Source organism: Engystomops pustulosus, chromosome 2 (assembly GCF_040894005.1).
Source record: "Engystomops pustulosus chromosome 2, aEngPut4.maternal, whole genome shotgun sequence".
Classification (NCBI taxonomy): domain Eukaryota; kingdom Metazoa; phylum Chordata; class Amphibia; order Anura; family Leptodactylidae; genus Engystomops; species Engystomops pustulosus.
In genome coordinates, this window is record NC_092412.1 from 233543342 (window position 1) to 233561077 (window position 17736).

A 17736-nucleotide genomic window follows, 5' to 3' on the forward strand; every position below is an offset into this window, starting at 1 on the left:
GAAGTACAACATGTGGGGAAAAAACAATCTCAGAATCGCTTTGATAAGTAACAGTGCTCAAAAGTTATAACCATATAAAGCGACGCAAGTCAGAATCCAAAAAATGGGGCTGAGCCTTAAGCTACAAAATGGCTGCGTACTTAAGGGGTTAAATTTGACTTTAAATCCTTAAGATTTTTGCTATTCCTCTATTCCTTCTAGAAATATGGGAAAAAATTGACAACTGAATGGAAATTGCAAATTGCTAAGTCTAAAGTAAAATATTTCAGAGTTATTTTTTTATTTTGACATGAAGAATTCAAATGTTTATTGAACTAGAAATTTTAGGAGAAGGGAAATGTTAATTTCCTGCATGTCCACATACTTACATCAAACAGCAATTTCTCTCCAAGTAAATGAGAATGAAGGCAATTCCCTTGCGTGCGTCTGACAGCTCTTTTGGGTAATGAACTCGTTGGAGTAGGATCTCCTCACTTAATTGTTTTGTTTATGTGTGAAATTACCCATTACGCTCGCACACTGGTTTCATGTCACCGCTTTCTGATTCAGGTGAAAGAAGATGTAAGTGCCTCATCTCCAAATGATGATAATTATAGGGACATACATCCGGACACCTCCAGCTTCGTTTATGATGTCTTTTAAATGGAGAGCGAACAGCATGAGAAAGAGATGTTATAAAAACTTCACACTGTTAAGTATTTTTATAGAAGAGGCAGAAGGAAAGGATGTTGCCATGTTATGTACGTAGCCAACACATTGGACCCTACAATGTATTCAGAAGATCTTCAGACCCTTCCGCTTTTTTATATTGTATTGAATTGCAGCCTTGTGCTTAAAAAGAAAACATTAAAGAGGTATTCTCATCTGGGCATTCACATTCAGTTTCATTAATCTGCCACATATAAACATTTCTTCAATTAGATGTTATTAAAAAAATGTTCCTGTGTGAAGATAATTTCTCATAAATGTAGCCATGTTGTCCCTTAGAAACAAGACTGTGTCCCTAGATACAGCCACTTCTGCTGGAGGGATTGCACAAAGAAAGATACGTTTTTGTATATGAAATGTCCGGGAGTTACTGCAAGTCCCACAGCCGTCCTTTGGTAATGAACGCTGAAGCCATGTGGTCAGGCAGGGCTCAACAGTGGCATGTCTGGCCACTGCTGCCAGAGTGTGAGGTGGTCATAACCGAGGAAGCTTTCTCATTTCTAAGGGACGACATGGCTGCATTTATGAGAAATTATCTTCACACGGGAACATTTATTTTAATAACATCCAATTGAAGAAATGTTTATATATGGCAAATTAATGAAACTGAATGTAAATGCCCAAATGAGAATACCCCTTTAAGTTTTTCCTATAATTATGTCCTTAATAATCCACAATGACAAATAGAACGTATAGGGGCACATTTACTAAGAATGTAGGAAACTGCACTAAAAGTGCTCTGCCCGTGTAAAATTCATGATTCTAACTATAAAGGTAGAAGGAGTGGTAGCTGGATGAATGGGACGTGAGGATAGCCCTTTTTTGGGCTAATCCTCACGGCCCAGCTATCTTTAAGAAAATTTTAATCCTTGGATATGTAAACTTTTTAAGCGGCTACTGGGGCGTGGAGTAGCCAGACATGAGGCTACACGTCGCGGCTACTCCATGCCCCAGTAGCCTCTTTTCTCATCCTACCATTGCTCCTTGTAGCTGCGCGCCCACGTCCGAGTACCCGGCATCTGCGCATGTGCAGTAGCTCCAGCCTCTGAGCTGTGGCCGCGCTCCCGCATGCCTGCGCATGCGCAGAACGCTGGGTATTTGGACGAGGGCGCGCAACTATGAGGAGCTGCACGCCGAAGATGCAATGGTAGGAGGAGAAAAGAGGCTACTGGGGCGTGGAGTAGCCGCGACGTGTAGCCTCATGTCCTGCTACTCCACGCCCCAGTAGCCGTTTAAAAAATTTACATATCCACCGATTAAAGTTTTCTTAAAGAGGGAGTCCGACAGACTTTGCATGTTAAATCTGGCGCATGGTCCGACTGAGCATCAGAACGCCCCCTGATTTGTGTCGCATGGTGCCCAGTGCAGCTGTGCCACAAAAAAAATGTGCGTGCGGCACATGTGTTGCAGACACTTTTTAAATACCTGTGCGAGCAGTTTACACCTAAAAGAATGTGCAAAGTCCGATAGAAAACTGGTTCAAAGCCCTTAGTAAAAGTGCCCCATAATGTTAGAAATCTTACCTAAGTTATTGAAAACTCTAAACTTGAATATTGCATTGATGTAAGTGTTCAGATTCTTTACTCTGCTGTTTTATAGTGTCGTGAAATTCATCTTTGAGCCACTTAATAAAATATTAAGTTTAATACATTGGGGCACATTTACTTACACGGTCACTCGAGTTCACTAAAAGTGCATTGTCCGTCTGTAATGCTGCGTGCGGCTATTCATGAAGATCATGCGCCCGAAATCATGAATGTGTCGCTTCCCCACACTTGTCCAACATAGTTCACCCTCTTTTTTGTTGTGCACCTTTAACATAGGGTGTGCGACACAATTTGAAAGTTTAATACAGCACTTGGTCCGAATCAGTTGGACCGCCCAACGACACACCATTTGTGTCGCATGCACCACAAAAGGGTCTCAACGCAGACACTTCTTAAATACCTGTGTAAGCTGTTGTAGCCATGAAGAACATGCACTGTCCAACAAAAGTGCAGCATGCGACCCTTTGTAAATGTGACCCATTGAATTGCATTGATTGACATGATGTTTTATGCTGTTGTGTTTGCTGTGAATGTGCAATAGGTCTTTAACGGAAACCTACCTAATAAGGTAGATCCAATGGCAGATTACTACTCTCTGCCATATCTGTACAGCGTCCCTGGCTAATCTTTTTAATTAGTAGAAACAGAAAAAAAAAACTTTTCATCTTTATGCAAATTATTGCCAGAGGCCTCTTGGAGTTGCCACACAAGGGAACGTGAGCAATGGCTACTACATGTACCCGGCAGCATGTGCGATCCCTCCTACCAGCACCTTAGTGAAGTTGCCCCCCCCCCCACCTTGTTCAAATCAAACAAAATTGGTGTCAAATGTTTGTGCTACATTTGTGCTGGTTTGTGCAGCAGAAATTTCCGTTTGTGCTGCTATAGATATTATTAAAAGTTTTCAGAGGTCAACCAGCAACCCTACTTTGCCCAAATCTAACAAAACTGGTGCCCATCAATTGTTCTACGTTTGTGCTGCTCAAATTTTTGTTTGTGCTGCTTTTGTTTTTAATATATTAACAAAATTGTAAAGGTCAAAAGGGCAACCAGACCCCCCTCCCCCACATTTACTGAATCAAACAAAACTAATGTCAAACGTTTGTGCAGCTAAAATTTTTCTTTGTGCTGCTATCATTTTTAATATATTTATAAATTTTTCCAGAGGTCAGCAGAGTTCATTCCTTCCAAAGTACAATTTAGCAAGCTGTCTGAAAGTTAGAAAATATCTAGTTGCCCATGGCAACCAATTACAGATCCCCTGTAAAATATTCATGAGCACTGGTAAAATGAAAGCTGAGCTGTGATTGGTTGCCATGGGCAACTAGAAATATTCTGACTTTCAGACAGCTTGATAAATCTGCCCCAATGTGTTTGCTAGCTCCCCCTGGTGATCAAACCAGAGAAGTATCACTAGGTTTGTTTATTTACCAGTTCATCCTAAACACCTAAACCTATGTAAACACCTAAACATACCTTAAACATTTTTGCTGCACAAACCAGCACTAACGTTTGACACCAGTTTTGCTTGATTCGGTTAATGTGTGTGTTGGGGGGGTGCTGGTTGACCTTTTGACCTTTACAAATTTGTTAATAAATATTTAAAACAAAAGCAGCACAAACAAAAATATGAGCAGCACAAACCAGCACAAATGCAGCACAATTGATTGGCACCAGTTTTGTTTGATTTGGGCAATGTGGGGGGCTAGTTGACCTCTGATGACCTTACAAAACTTTTATGAATATCTTAAAAACGATAGTGGCAGAAACGAAAATTTCTGCTGCGCAAACCTGCACAAACGTAGCACAAATGTTTGACAGCAATTTTGTTAGATTTGAACAAGGTGGGGAGAGGGGGGGGGGGCAACTTCACTCAGGTCCTACCAGCGCCTCCTTTAATGCTTTCAACGGCCTAGTTTCCAAAGCGCATGCGCAGAACGCCGGGAGTTCATTGCTGTTCATGCTCTCTTCTCCAAAGCTAGAGTTCTGCACATGCACATGGGCTTTGGAGACAAGACTGTGGACATTGATGACGGAACGTGCCGAGGAGGCACTGGTAGGAGGGATTGCACAGGCCATACGTGGGGATACGACAGAGAGTAACAACTTACCATATTACCTTACATGTAGTTCCCTGATACTAGGATTCATTTAAGGTCTAGACCCTGACAAGCTTCCAGTTATACAAGGTGGAATTGAACATGGAACATGAACATGTTAGTGGAAAATCTGTCACATTCTGGGTCAAAAACCTCTGTTGCGCCTTACAACACAGATATCGACCAACCTGTCCTGTACCGAGCCCGGAACAGGATTTTAAAATTGCGTTCAGTCATCTCTACTTAGGACTAAAGAAAGGATTCTAAGAATCATTGGATCGTCACTTAGACTTAATTAATTGATTTATAATCAATACTGTTTTAATATAATTACTGAATAATAATGATAATAGTAATAATTGGTTACCCTCATTTTGGGAATGCTGTAGGGTTCAGACATTGAGAACAATTCTTCTTTGCTCCATGGATGTGTTTCTTTTTGGTCTTCTTCGCTTTGTACATTTCCAAAGAATTATATTCTCTGCCAATCTTCAGCGCTGAATCTATTTACACACATCTGGAAGGAAACAAAAAAGCATAAATTATGGCTGGAAATATTCATTTTTTTGGTTTGTGAGGATTAGAGTATCCACGAATATCCATGGAACTAAATACTGAAATAAGTGTAGAAATTGACAAGACGCTGGAAATATAAAATCAGTAGATCATGATCAGCATAGGCGGTCCCCTACTTAAGAACACCCAACTTACAGATGATCCCTAGTTACAAACGGACCTCTGGATGTTGGTAATTTACTGTAGTTTAGTCCTGGGCTACAGTGATCAGCTACAAGAGTTACCAAAGGTGTTTGCAATTAAGCTTTATTGTTAATTCTGGTTCTAATGACAACCCAACATTTTTAAAATCCAATTGTCATAGAGGTTACAATTATAAAATATTCAATTCTGACTTACACACAAATTCAACTTAAGAACAAACCTACAGAACTTGTAAGTAACCCCGCTATTGAACTAGTGATGAGAGGAGCTAAACCGCAATAAGGCAGAAGTTCAGGTCCCCCCCAAGACCAACCTCAATTAGTCTGGCTATGCTCAAACCCCCCACTGTTAACTTTTATGATCGATGCTGGCACCGATCACTGGTATTAACTGTTTAAATGCCAGTGAAAACTGCAGGCAGCATTTAAATCAACGTGGGGCTTGCATTGCACCATTTTGTGCAGAATTGGCACTCCCAATGGCGTCATAGGGAGCAATGATGCCATTGACGTCATGGGGAGCAAAATGCCATTGCGCTGCGTCGCTGGTATGTTAGTATTAACGCACCTGCACTCTATTGATATAAACAGCATTTTAACATTTAACAGAAACTGAACAGATTTTTAGGTCCCATCATCACTAATTGTAACAATCAGATTGCATTTTTAATAAAATAAAGTTTGAAAAAAAATTAGAGCAGTGTTAATCACTGTGGGTAAAGGTGTTGCTAGTCCCAATGGTATCTAGTTTCCAGATGTCTCAGATTTAGTAGGTCCCAGTTTTTGCTTGATATCTCACAGTCTCTATCTGCAGCTTTAGAAGGCGCAATGGGGGAGAAAGGTCACAAAATGTAGGATCCACATTAAGGTTACTCAAACAAAGAGAGCTGTAAAAAGCCATCCATAAAAATGCATAATATATTTTATTAGAGTAATAATGCAAACAATACAAAGTATATATCACGTGATAGGGAGGAAAAAAGGGGGAAAACAAATGGCCCCTGATGGAAATGGGGCAACCATGAAAAACACAAGCCACCTCAGAAAAAACATTAAGGTTATATACAATGAAGAGCCACAATAAAATGTCAATATGCATCTATTGCACAGCTACAATAGGGGCATTGTAAAGTAGGGGTGTTACAGCCTGGCATTACAGCTACTTTCCCACTGCCAACTCTGTCTTTGATCCAACTGAATCCCACTTTTCCTATGTGCACATTCTATGACAGCAACCACCTGTAATGGTGGAGAGTGCGGCTGTTGGAGACTTTGAAGGAGACACCGATATGCAAATGAGCTGTACAAGCTACAAAGGAAAATGTGCAGGAGACCCTTAAAGGAAATCCAGCTTTTGATTTCATGCATTATGAACCAAACATACCTTGAGAATGCTGTAGCTACACTGATGCAGAAACATATCTTGTTTAAACCCTGAGGTGGGTGGTTTTGTTGAAAAAGCTATTATAACATTCAGGAACCTGGGAAAGCTGGGTTGCATTCAGTGGGCCGTTTATAAACACATTGTCAGGGCCCTAAGTCTGTAGACCCTCTAGACCACCGCAGGAGATAGTACTAGCCGACCACCAGGTCGTGCCACAGGTGTGACTAGCCCGCGGTGGCAGCCAAGGTAGCAATGCAGGAGACAGTCCATACCCGGGGTGACAGCAGGATATCAGCACAGGTAGGCACACTAGGACTCACGTCAGGAACGCAGGAGCTGGCACCACGGTTCAGGAACACTGGAAAGGACTGGAACATGGGACAGGAACACAGGAGCAGGGTCACAGGAAGACAGGAGGAGGAACTGGAACACAGGATACAAGGGAACACACAGGAACGCTGGAGACACAGGAACGCTGGAGACACAGGAATGCTGGAGACACAGAAACGCTGGAGACACAGGAACGCTGGAGACACAGGAACGCTGGAGACACAGGAATGCTGGAGACACAGAAACGCTGGAGACACAGGAACGCTGGAGACACAGGAACGCTGGAGACACAGGAACGCTGGAGACACAGGAATGCTGGAGACACAGAAACGCTGGAGACACAGGAACGCTGGAGACACAGGAATGCTGGAGACACAGGAACGCTTGGAGACACAGGAACGCTTGGAGACACAGGAACGCTTGGAGACACAGGAACGCTGGAGACACAGGAACGCTGGAGACATAGGAGGGCTTTCTCCTCACAGGAATGGCTTGAAGATCCGGCGGGGAATGATGGGAGCCGCTGGCCCTTTAAATCTCTGAGCACCGATGCTCACGGTAAGTCCAAAGTCGGGGCAGCAGGGCCAGCACGGGGGGCACAGGTGCACCCACAATCCATGACATGGATCACGATGGTGCCCGTATCAGGGAAGGCGGGGGCAGCAGGATTAGCATGGGGGGCACGGGTGCACCGTGACACATGCCGGTGACACACATTACAAGGAGCTTCCTGAACTGTCCAGACAAGACTAATCAACCTGAGCTTCCTCACTCATACACAGCAGCTGGGGGATGGTGCAGAGATTGATTACTTCTGCCTGTCAGGCACAACACAGTGATTACATTATTCTGAGGAGCAGTGCATAGTTAATGCGAGAGGAGAAGAGCTGAGCCAGGCACAGAAACGTCAGAGCATCATTATCATAAATTTAGAATTTTTTTTTTAGGAAAAAAACTTCACTTAGGGATTAAACAAGATATGTTTCTGCATCAGTGTAGCTACAGCATTCTCAGGGTTATGTATGGTTTATAATGCATCAAATCAAATGCATGAAAATAATATTTCCTTTAATGAGCAGAAATTGGCTAATGCCGCCCCCTTTAATTTAGTCTGCTTTATCCTGCTGCCGGGGCCACTACCTCAACTCGCCTTGTGGTAGATTTGTCACCGTTGCCACAAGGGTAGAATTATAAGATTTGGGGGCTTCAATAGGGTGGCCACAAGGGTGTATTTTACATTGCTGGTCCAATAAGTAGGGGGAATCTTTTTCAACTATAGCAATTCCCCCCAAAGCAGAACTAAAGTCTCTTTCTCAGAACGTCCATCAAATAGAGAACATAAATTAGGCTGATGATTCTGGGAGTTATGATCTGATCGCAGTCATTTGCCTATGTGCTTTTCTCCGCACTAGTTCTGAAAACTCTTTACCCTATTGAGTTGCTTGTATAGTCTTTACACAGCGTGGAGAGATTATTTCATTGGTAATAAAATGTCAGGGATTGAATTTGAAATACATGGCTTAAATTAAAATTTCAGAATAGTGAACATCACAGAACAGCCTGAAGTGTCCGTGTAATCAATAATCACTAATACACTCGGTTAATTTAATTTGTTCAGTGAATTTCTGCAGACAAGATGTATTTTTTATTGCCAGGCTATTTATAGTATAGAGAGATCAATACATCTTCCTTTACCTGGAGGCACCACAACTGGTTAAAACGAACACCTACGCACAAGTGATTCATCCACTAGTTACAGCCAATCCCTAGGATAAAGCACTGGGCTTCATTCATGAGAACTTCCATTACCTTAATCAATACACTCCGTTCTTGTGAATATAATGTCATCATACACTGGGGCATCCTCCTCCGTTTTGGCCAAGGGCTGTTTCATATAATCTTGGTTGGTCCGTGAATCATGAATCTGCAGTGGACGGATCTCGTAGACCAACAACAGTTGAGTCCCTTCTTCCATGAGTTTGGTGCGGCTGTTCCCCTTGGAAGATGAGACTCCTTACATCAAATAACAGTTTGATGTTTGAAATCCTGTCCCCGGCAATGTCAATGGTCCAGTGCGGTTCTGTGATTTACGGACTGACCAAGGTTGCCTAGGATTTCACTAGTGCTGGACTTGGCTGGTGGGAGACCCACTTTGCAACTATGGAGTAGGGTGTCATACAATAAGTTTGCAAGGCCAAGGCTGCCCAAGAAAGTTGGACTTGGCTGCTAGGGACCTTGGTGGCATCTGTAGAGTAAGTTGTAATACAGCAGATGGACTACATAACTAAACCAGAAGACCAAACAGGAGTAGTATACTAGCCAAAATAATGACCAGGTGGACACCAGATATAACCAAATCATAAACAAAAGACAAACCAGGGAGAGCATCAACTTTTGGGTGGAGAAGATAACACCACTGTGCTTAATGACTAGTCTCTTTTGAAGCATAACATGTGGATAGCGATACTTTGAGGGTAATCTAAAGAAAAGCGATCCATAGGATCTCTAGAAAGCTGTTGTAATAATGGCTCATTAATATGAGAACACATACATAGTAAATAATTGCATGATGAGTATCATTAATATAAGTCAGTAATCTCCTATATCATATAACAATGTGGGTTCTTCAGTATAAATATCAGTCAGTTGACACACAGTGTGCTTCAGAAGGTCAAAGTGTCAAATACAATTTATATTGTGCAATTCATCTGAAGTGAACCAATGATTTACACTCCACTGTCAACCCATTCAGGCTCCGGGGTAAAGGTCTGACATAGCAGAAGCCTGCAGGGAGATATTGACCATAACATGAAACATCAGAATGATGGAATGAACAGTCCCAGGAGTAAACCAAGAATCTTTACTGGTCAGAAGAAGATCCACAATATTTCCTTTCCATATGATGGAACGAACGAAAAGATCCAGCCCTGACATCTTCTTTTCAATTGAACTTTGCCATCAGATGGCTTCATAATGGAAGATGTCATGAGCATGACCGCTGTACGTCTGACTTGAACATAATCCCCTACTGTGAGTTCAGTTGAGTAGCATTTTGGCCAAGAATTGTGGTTCACACATGGACCCCATATGGTGAATTAGTAATCAGTTTAGCACAGTAAATGTGAAGCACAGCTAACAATGTGACCTTCTAGTTAATTCCACAGTGATAGAAAGGCCAAAGGGTATATTCATAAACAGTATTTATGACATGGCCATAGAACCCACATCTATCTCTAGAATGAGTATCCATTGACCACCAATCTTATGGTGGAGTTGAGGCCTGAATAGACCAAAGTGTAGAGAATATGCAAAGCACTCACATAATTTACAGTACATCAATATTTCTGTCCCTGGGCATCCAAATGGTTTAGTTAAGGTCTCAGGCACGAAAAAGTAAACTCTATATACCCGTAGGACTGGGATCCGTGGACCTCTTCCTTACCAAGCAACGCCCAAGCAATCTATGTGACAAATATGATGAGTTATACAACCACTTCAAGCAGACAATTGCTGAGAGGACCAACCTATTCTTCTAAATATAGGTCACCATTGAAGAAATTACAATAACTAATCTCTAATGACTGGTTATGCCAATAATGATTGAAGATCAGTCATTCCCATTAGTCTGGAAATGTTGGCCCACAATATTTGCACAATGGAAGTGGGCACATACTTTTTCATAGCTCTGTGTCATATAACCATTAGAGATGAGCGAGCACTAAAATGCTCGGGTACTCGTTATTCGAGACGAACTTTTCCCGATGCTCGAGTGCTTGTCTCGAATAACGAGCACCATTGAAGTCAATGGGAGACTCAAGCATTTTTCAAGGGGACCAAGGCTCTGCACAGGGAAGCTTGGCCAAACACCTGGGAACCTCAGAAAAGGATGGAAACACCACGGAAATGGACAGGAAACAGCAGGGACAGCATGCATGGATGCCTCTGAGGCTGCTTAATCGCACCATTATGCCAAAATTATGGGCAACAGCATGGCCATGACAGAGTGACAGAATGAAGCTAGATAGCATCTAAAACATCCAATAATTGACCCTGACACTATAGGGGACGGCATGCAGAGGCAGCGGCAGCAGCGGCAGGCTAGAGAGTGGCATGGCGACATACCCTAAATGGACTCAGGCTTCAAACCAATGGGTGGCAGAGAGGAACCAAAGGAGGTGAGCAAGAAGCGCTCAAATAATATCGGTACATGATAAAAGTTTGCCAGTATATTTTGTGGATTACACAGCAGGGTGGCGACAAAGTTAACATGGAAGCCATGAAAACAACCCAAAATTCTGCCGGACACAGCTCGTTTGATAAGGGGACCATGTATGGAGGCAGTGAACTAGTAGTAGATTAAAGGTGCTGCAGTTAAAACTATGTTAGTTGGATCTTGGCATGGAGCTGGCGCTCCGCTGCCAGGCGAGCTTTCGCCAATCCAAGCCCCTGTCTCTAGGCTACTCCCCAAACAGCACTTCTAAGAACCTTTTGTATAAGATCAAGTGTAGTAGCGTTCTTATAAGTTTAGGATATGGCGGGTGAGGGGAATGTAAACAGATGCACAAGAAGCGCTGAAATAATATTGGTAAATGATAAAAGTTTGCCAGTATATTTTGTGGATTACACAGCAGTGTGGCGACAAAGTTAACAAGTTTGTTGTGGAAGCCATGAAAACAACCCAAAATTCTGCCTGACACAGCTCGTTTGATAAGGGGACCATGTATGCCTACAGTTCATGCCAGTCGCTGCACTGGCTGCCAGTCTCCTTTCGAATACAGTTTAAAATAATAACCCTCATCCATAAAGCTCTGTATAATGCTGCACCCCCCTACCTCTCCTCTCTTATCTCAGTCTATCGCCCAACCCGTGCTCTTAGATCCGCCAGTGATCTTAGATTAACCTCTACCCTAGTGCGGACCTCCCACTCGCGTCTCCAAGACTTCTCTAGAGCTGCACCAATTCTATGGAATGCTCTGCCCCAGACTATCAGACTAATACCTAACCTCCAAAGTTTCAAACGTGCTCTTAAAACCCATTTCTTTAGGCAAGCCTATAACACTCATTAACAGCATGAAGTTTTAACTCTTCTACTAACCCGTCCTGTGTCGTCCTCCCATCTGTTATCCAGCAACCAACAGGCACCAGACTTCTCTGCAGTCCCATTCACCCTGGACCTGGTATATAAGATGACGGCTGAGTGGTTCAAGCGACAGCAATTCCATTTATTATATTTTGTTCTATTCCCTAAGAAGAATGGTTTGACCATTAAAAATTCTTTTACCTCGTGTTACCCCATCATCTTCATAAACCGTAAGCTCTGGCGAGCAGGGACCTCACTCCTGTTGTTCCATACAAATGTTGTGCTCTGTTACATTACATTTGTATTTGTTTCCTATGATTTGTAAAGCGTTACGGAATATGATGGCGCTATATAAATAAAGATTATTATTATTATTATTATTATTATGGAGGCAGTGAACTAGTAGTAGATTAAAGGTGCTGCAGTTAAAACTATGTTAGTTGGATCTTGGGATGGAGCTGGCGCTCCGCTTCCAGGCGAGCTTTCGCCAATCCAAGCCCCTGTCTCTAGGCTACTCCCCAAACAGCACTTCTAAGAACCTTTTGTATAAGATCAAGTGTAGTAGCATTCTTATAAGTTTGGGATATGGCGGGTGAGGGGGAATGTAAACAGATACGCAAGAAGCGCTGAAATAATATCGGTAAATGATAAAAGTTTGCCAGTATATTTTGTGGATTACACAGCAGGGTGGCGACAAAGTTAACAACTTTGATGTGGAATGCCCTGTAATAGCTCTTGGGCGGTGTGCCTTTTATCGCCTAGGCTCAGCAGTTTGAGCATCGCCTGCTGTCGCTTAGCGACGGCACTGCTGCTGTGCCTAGAGCTACCGACTGATGGCGCCATGGCCACGGATGGTAATTCGGAGGAGGAGGAGGTGGAGGAGGGGTGGGAGGAGGAGGAGGTATAGTAGGCCTTTGAGACCTGGACCGAGGTAGGCCCCGCAATCCTCTGCGTCGGCAGTATATGACCAGCCCCAGGGTCAGACTCGGTCCCAGCCTGCACCAAGTTAAGTGTAGTAGCGTTCTTATAAGTTTGGGATATGGCGGGTGAGGGGAATGTAAACAGATGCGCAAGAAGCGCTGAAATAATATCCGTAAATGGTAAAAGTTTGCCAGTATATTTTGTGGATAACACAGCAGGGTGGCGACAAAGTTAACAACTTTGATGTGGAATCCATGAAAACAACCCAAATTTCTGCCTGACACACCTCGTTTGATAAGGGGACGATGTATGGAGGCAGCTATATGGACGACTTTTGGAGGTAGCAATGGAGACAACGTGTGGAGGCTGCTATGGAGACAATTTAATTTGGATAGTGCCTGTATGTGGCAGTCCAAAAAAGTTTTCAAACCAGAGGAGCAGGTAGGTGGCCCTCCAGAAAAATGAAATAGATTGAGTGCCTGTATGTGGCAGTCCAAAAAAGTTTTCAAACCAGAGGAGCAGGTAGGTGGCCCTCCAGAAAAATGAAATAGATTGAGTGCCTGTATGTGGCAGTCCAAAAAAGTTTTCAAACCAGAGGAGCAGGTAGGTGGCCCTCCAGAAAAATGAAATAGATTGAGTGCCTGTATGTGGCAGTCCAAAAAAGTTTTCAAACCAGAGGAGCAGGTAGGTGGCCCTCCAGAAAAATGAAATAGATTGAGTGCCTGTATGTGGCAGTCCAAAAAAGTTTTCAAACCAGAGGAGCAGGTAGGTGGCCCTCCAGAAAAATGAAATAGATTGAGTGCCTGTATGTGGCAGTCCAAAAAAGTTTTCAAACCAGAGGAGCAGGTAGGTGGCCCTCCAGAAAAATGAAATAGATTGAGTGCCTGTATGTGGCAGTCCAAAAAAGTTTTCAAACCAGAGGAGCAGGTAGGTGGCCCTCCAGAAAAATTGAATAGATTGAGTGCCTGTATGTGGCACTCCCAAAAATTGTTTAAAACAGAGGACCGGGTAGGTGGCCCTCCAGAAAAATTAAATGCATAAAGTACTATAGCTAGAGCCAGTGGGCCCTGTCAAAAATAGCCAGTTTCCTCTGCTTTAGTGTACAAAGAGGAGGAGAAGGAGGAAAATGAGGAGGAGGAGGAGTGCATAAATTATTCAGGTTGAGCTTCCTTCACCTGGTGGAGATTGGAAATTATGAGAAATCCAGGCTTTATTCATCTTAATAAGCGTCAGCCTGTCAGCGCTGTCAGTCGACAGGCGTGTACGCTTATCGGTGATGATGCCACCAGCTGCACTGAAAACCCGCTCGGACAACACGCTAGCGGCAGGGCAGGCAAGAACCTCCAAGGCGTACAGCGCCAGTTCGTGCCACATGTCCAGCTTTGAAACCCAGTAGTTGTAGGGAGCTGCGTGATCATTTAGGACGATGGTATGGTCAGCTACGTACTCCCTCACCATCTTTCTGTAAAGATCAGCCCTACTCTGCCGAGACTGGGGACAGGTGACAGTGTCTTGCTGGGGTGACATAAAGCTGGCAAAAGCCTTGTAAAGCGTACCCTTGCCAGTGCTGGACAAGCTGCCTGCTCGCCTACTCTCCCTCGCTACTTGTCCCGCAGAACTACGCACTCTGCCGCTAGTGCTGTCAGAAGGGAAATACTGTTTCAGCTTGTGCACCAGGGCCTGCTGGTATTCATGCATTCTCACACTCCTTTCCTCTCCAGGGATGAGAGTGGAAAGATTTTGCTTGTACCGTGGGTCCAGGAGAGTGAATACCCAGTAATCGGTGCTGGAATAAATTCTTTGAACGCGAGGGTCACGGGATAGGCAGCCTAACATGAAATCTTCCATATGCGCCAGAGTACCAACGCGTAAGAATTCACTCCCCTCACTGGCCTGACTGTCCATTTCCTCCTCCTCCAACTCCTCCAACTCCTCTTCTTCTGCCCATACACGCTGAACAGTGAAGGACTGAACAATGGTCCCCTCTTGTGTCTCGCCAACATTCTCCTCCTCTTCCTCCTCATCCTCCTCCACCTCCACCTCCTCCGATATGCGCTGAGAAACAGACCTAAGGGTGCTTTGGCTATCAACAAGGGAATCTTCTTCCCCCGTCTCTTGTGACGAGCGCAAAGCTTCCGACTTCATGCTGATCAGAGAGTTTTTCAACAGGCCAAGCAGCGGGATGGTGAGGCTGATGATGGCGGCATCGCCACTGACCATCTGTGTTGACTCCTCGAAGTTACTCAGCACCTGACAGATATCAGACATCCACGTCCACTCCTCATTGTAGACTTGAGGAAGCTGACTGACCTGACTACCAGTTCTGGTAGAAGTTGACATCTGGCAGTCTACAATCGCTCTGCGCTGCTGGTAAACTCTGGATAACATGGTTAATGTTGAATTCCACCTCGTGGGCACGTCACACAACAGTCGGTGAGCGGGCAGTTGGAGGCGGCGCTGCGCTGCCCTGAGAGTGGCAGCATCTGTGCTGGACTTCCTGAAATGCGCACAGATGCGGCGCACCTTCTTGAGCAAATCAGACAGATTGGGGTATGTCTTGAGGAAACGCTGGACTATCAGATTTAACACATGGGCCAGGCATGGCACATGTGTCAGTCTGCCGAGTTGCAGAGCCGCCACCAGGTTACGGCCGTTGTCACACACAACCATGCCTGGCTTCAGGTTCAGCGGTGCCAGCCACAGATGAGTCTGCGCCGTGATGCCCTGTAATAGTTCTTGGGCGGTGTGCCTTTTATCGCCTAGGCTCAGCAGTTTGAGCACCGCCTGCTGTTGCTTAGCGACGGCACTGCTGCTGTGCCTAGAGCTAGCGACTGATGGCGCCATGCCCACGGATGGTAGTTTGGAGGAGGAGGTGGAGGAGGGGTGGGAGGAGGAGGAGGCATAGTATGCCTGAAAGACCTGGACCGAGGTAGGCCCCGCAATCCTCGGCGTCGGCAGTATATGACCAGCCGCAGGGTCAGACTCGGTCCCAGCCTCCACCAAGTTAACCCAATGTGCCGTCAGCGATATATAGTGGCCCTGCCCGGCAGCACTCGTCCACGTGTCCGTGGTCAGGTGGACCTTGTCAGAAACGCTGTTGGTCAGGGCACGGATGATGTTGTCTGACACGTGCTGGTGCAGGGCTGGAACGGCACATCGGGAAAAGTAGTGGCGGCTGGGGACCGAATACCGAGGGGCGGCCGCCGCCATGAGGTTGCGAAAGGCCTCGGTCTCTACTAGCCTATAGGGCAGCATCTCCAGGCTAAGCAATCTGGAGATGTGGACATTAAGGGCTTGGGCGTGCGGGTGGGTTGCACTATATTTCCGTTTCCGCTCCAGCGTCTGGGGTATGGAGAGCTGAACGCTGGTGGATGCTGTGGAGGATCGTGGAGGATTGTGCCTCAGCTGACACAGGGGAAGGAGCAGTGGTGTGCACGGCCGGAGGTGAACGGGCTTGGTGCCACTGAGTGGGGTGTTTAGCATTCATATGCCTGCGCATACTGGTGGTAGTTAAGCTAGTAGTGGTGGAACCCCTGCTGATCCTGGTTTGGCAAAGGTTGCACACCACAGTCCGTCGGTCATCCGGTGTTTCCTTAAAGAACCTCCAGACTTCTGAAAATCTAGCCCTCGCCGCGGGAGCCCTCGCCACGGGGGCTTCACTACGTGACACATTTGGCGCTGATGCACCTGCTCTGGCACTGCCTCTCCGTCTGGCCCCACCACTGCCTCTTCCAACCTGTTCTGGTCGAGGACTCTCCTCCGTCTCAGAAGCACTGTGTTCACCCGGCCTCTCAACCCAGCTTGGGTCTGTCACCTCATCATCCTCCGATCCATCAGTCTGCTCCCCCCTCGGACTTCCTGCCCTGACAACAACTTCACCACTGTCTGACAACCGTGTCTCCTCATCGTCGGACACCTCTTTACACACTTCTTCCACTACGTCAAGAAGGTCATCATCACCCACAGACTGCGACTGGTGGAAAACCTGGGCATCGGAAAATTGCTCAGCAGCAACCGGACAAGTGGTTTGTGACTGTGGGAAGGGTCCAGAAAACAGTTCCTCAGAGTATGCCGGTTCAAATGCCAAATTTTCCTGGGAGGGGGCAGACTGGGGGGGAGGAGGCTGAGGTGCAGGAGCTGGAGGAGTGCCGATTTCGGTGACATGGGTGGACTGCGTGGAAGACTGACTGGTGGACAAATTGCTCGAAGCATTGTCGGCAATCCACGACATCACCTGTTCGCACTGTTCTGGCCTCAACAGTGCTCTACCACGAGTCCCAGTAACTTCAGACATGAACCTAGGGAGTGTAGCTCTGCGGCGTTCCCCTGCTCCCTCATCAGCAGGTGGTGTCTCACCCCACCCAGGACCACGGCCTCTAACCCCTGCAGTAGTTGGACGCCCACGTCCCCGCCCTCGTCCTCTACCCCTAGCCCTCGGGTTAAACATTTTGAAAATGAAAGTTATAACTTTAATTTTTTTTAAACTTTTTTTTGTGTTTTTTTGTGTTTTTTTTCTTTTTTGTGTTTTTTAGTTTTTAAAACCAAACGATGCTATCCTATTGCTATGGCTATTTTCTAGCCAAGTATGAAAGCACACTGATGAGATGACGCTGAGTTATGAAAAAATAAACGTAAAATAAAAAGGAAATGGCAGACTGTGCCTAATTGAAATCCAACCCCTAATAAATTTTCCCACTTCGGTCTTTGCGATGGATATGTGCGTCACTAAGCGCTAAACACAACGGTCGCAAGTCTCACTACAAATTCCTCACAATTTGGTAGTAGATGCACTGCAGCAAGGACAGCCACCAGCAGATCAACCAGAAATCAAATATATATAACGCTATTGTAGGCGTAAGTAAGCCGTTTGGATTCTCCTTTGACTATTTTCTAGCCAAGTATGAAAGCACACTGATGAGATGACACTGAGTTATGAAAAAATAAACGT

At 45.1% G+C, this 17736-nt stretch overlaps 1 protein-coding gene across 2 annotated transcripts in view; it reads right to left on the bottom strand.

The window, feature by feature from the left end:
• The window catches only part of HTR1F (5-hydroxytryptamine receptor 1F), a 162064-nt gene that overhangs the window by 18704 nt on the left and 125624 nt on the right, over positions 1-17736 (bottom strand). For both annotated transcript variants that reach the window (XM_072138531.1, XM_072138532.1), the window contains exon 2: positions 4722-4871. The gene's annotated coding sequence lies outside the window, so the exon portion shown is untranslated. The remainder of the gene's footprint in view (positions 1-4721; positions 4872-17736) is intronic.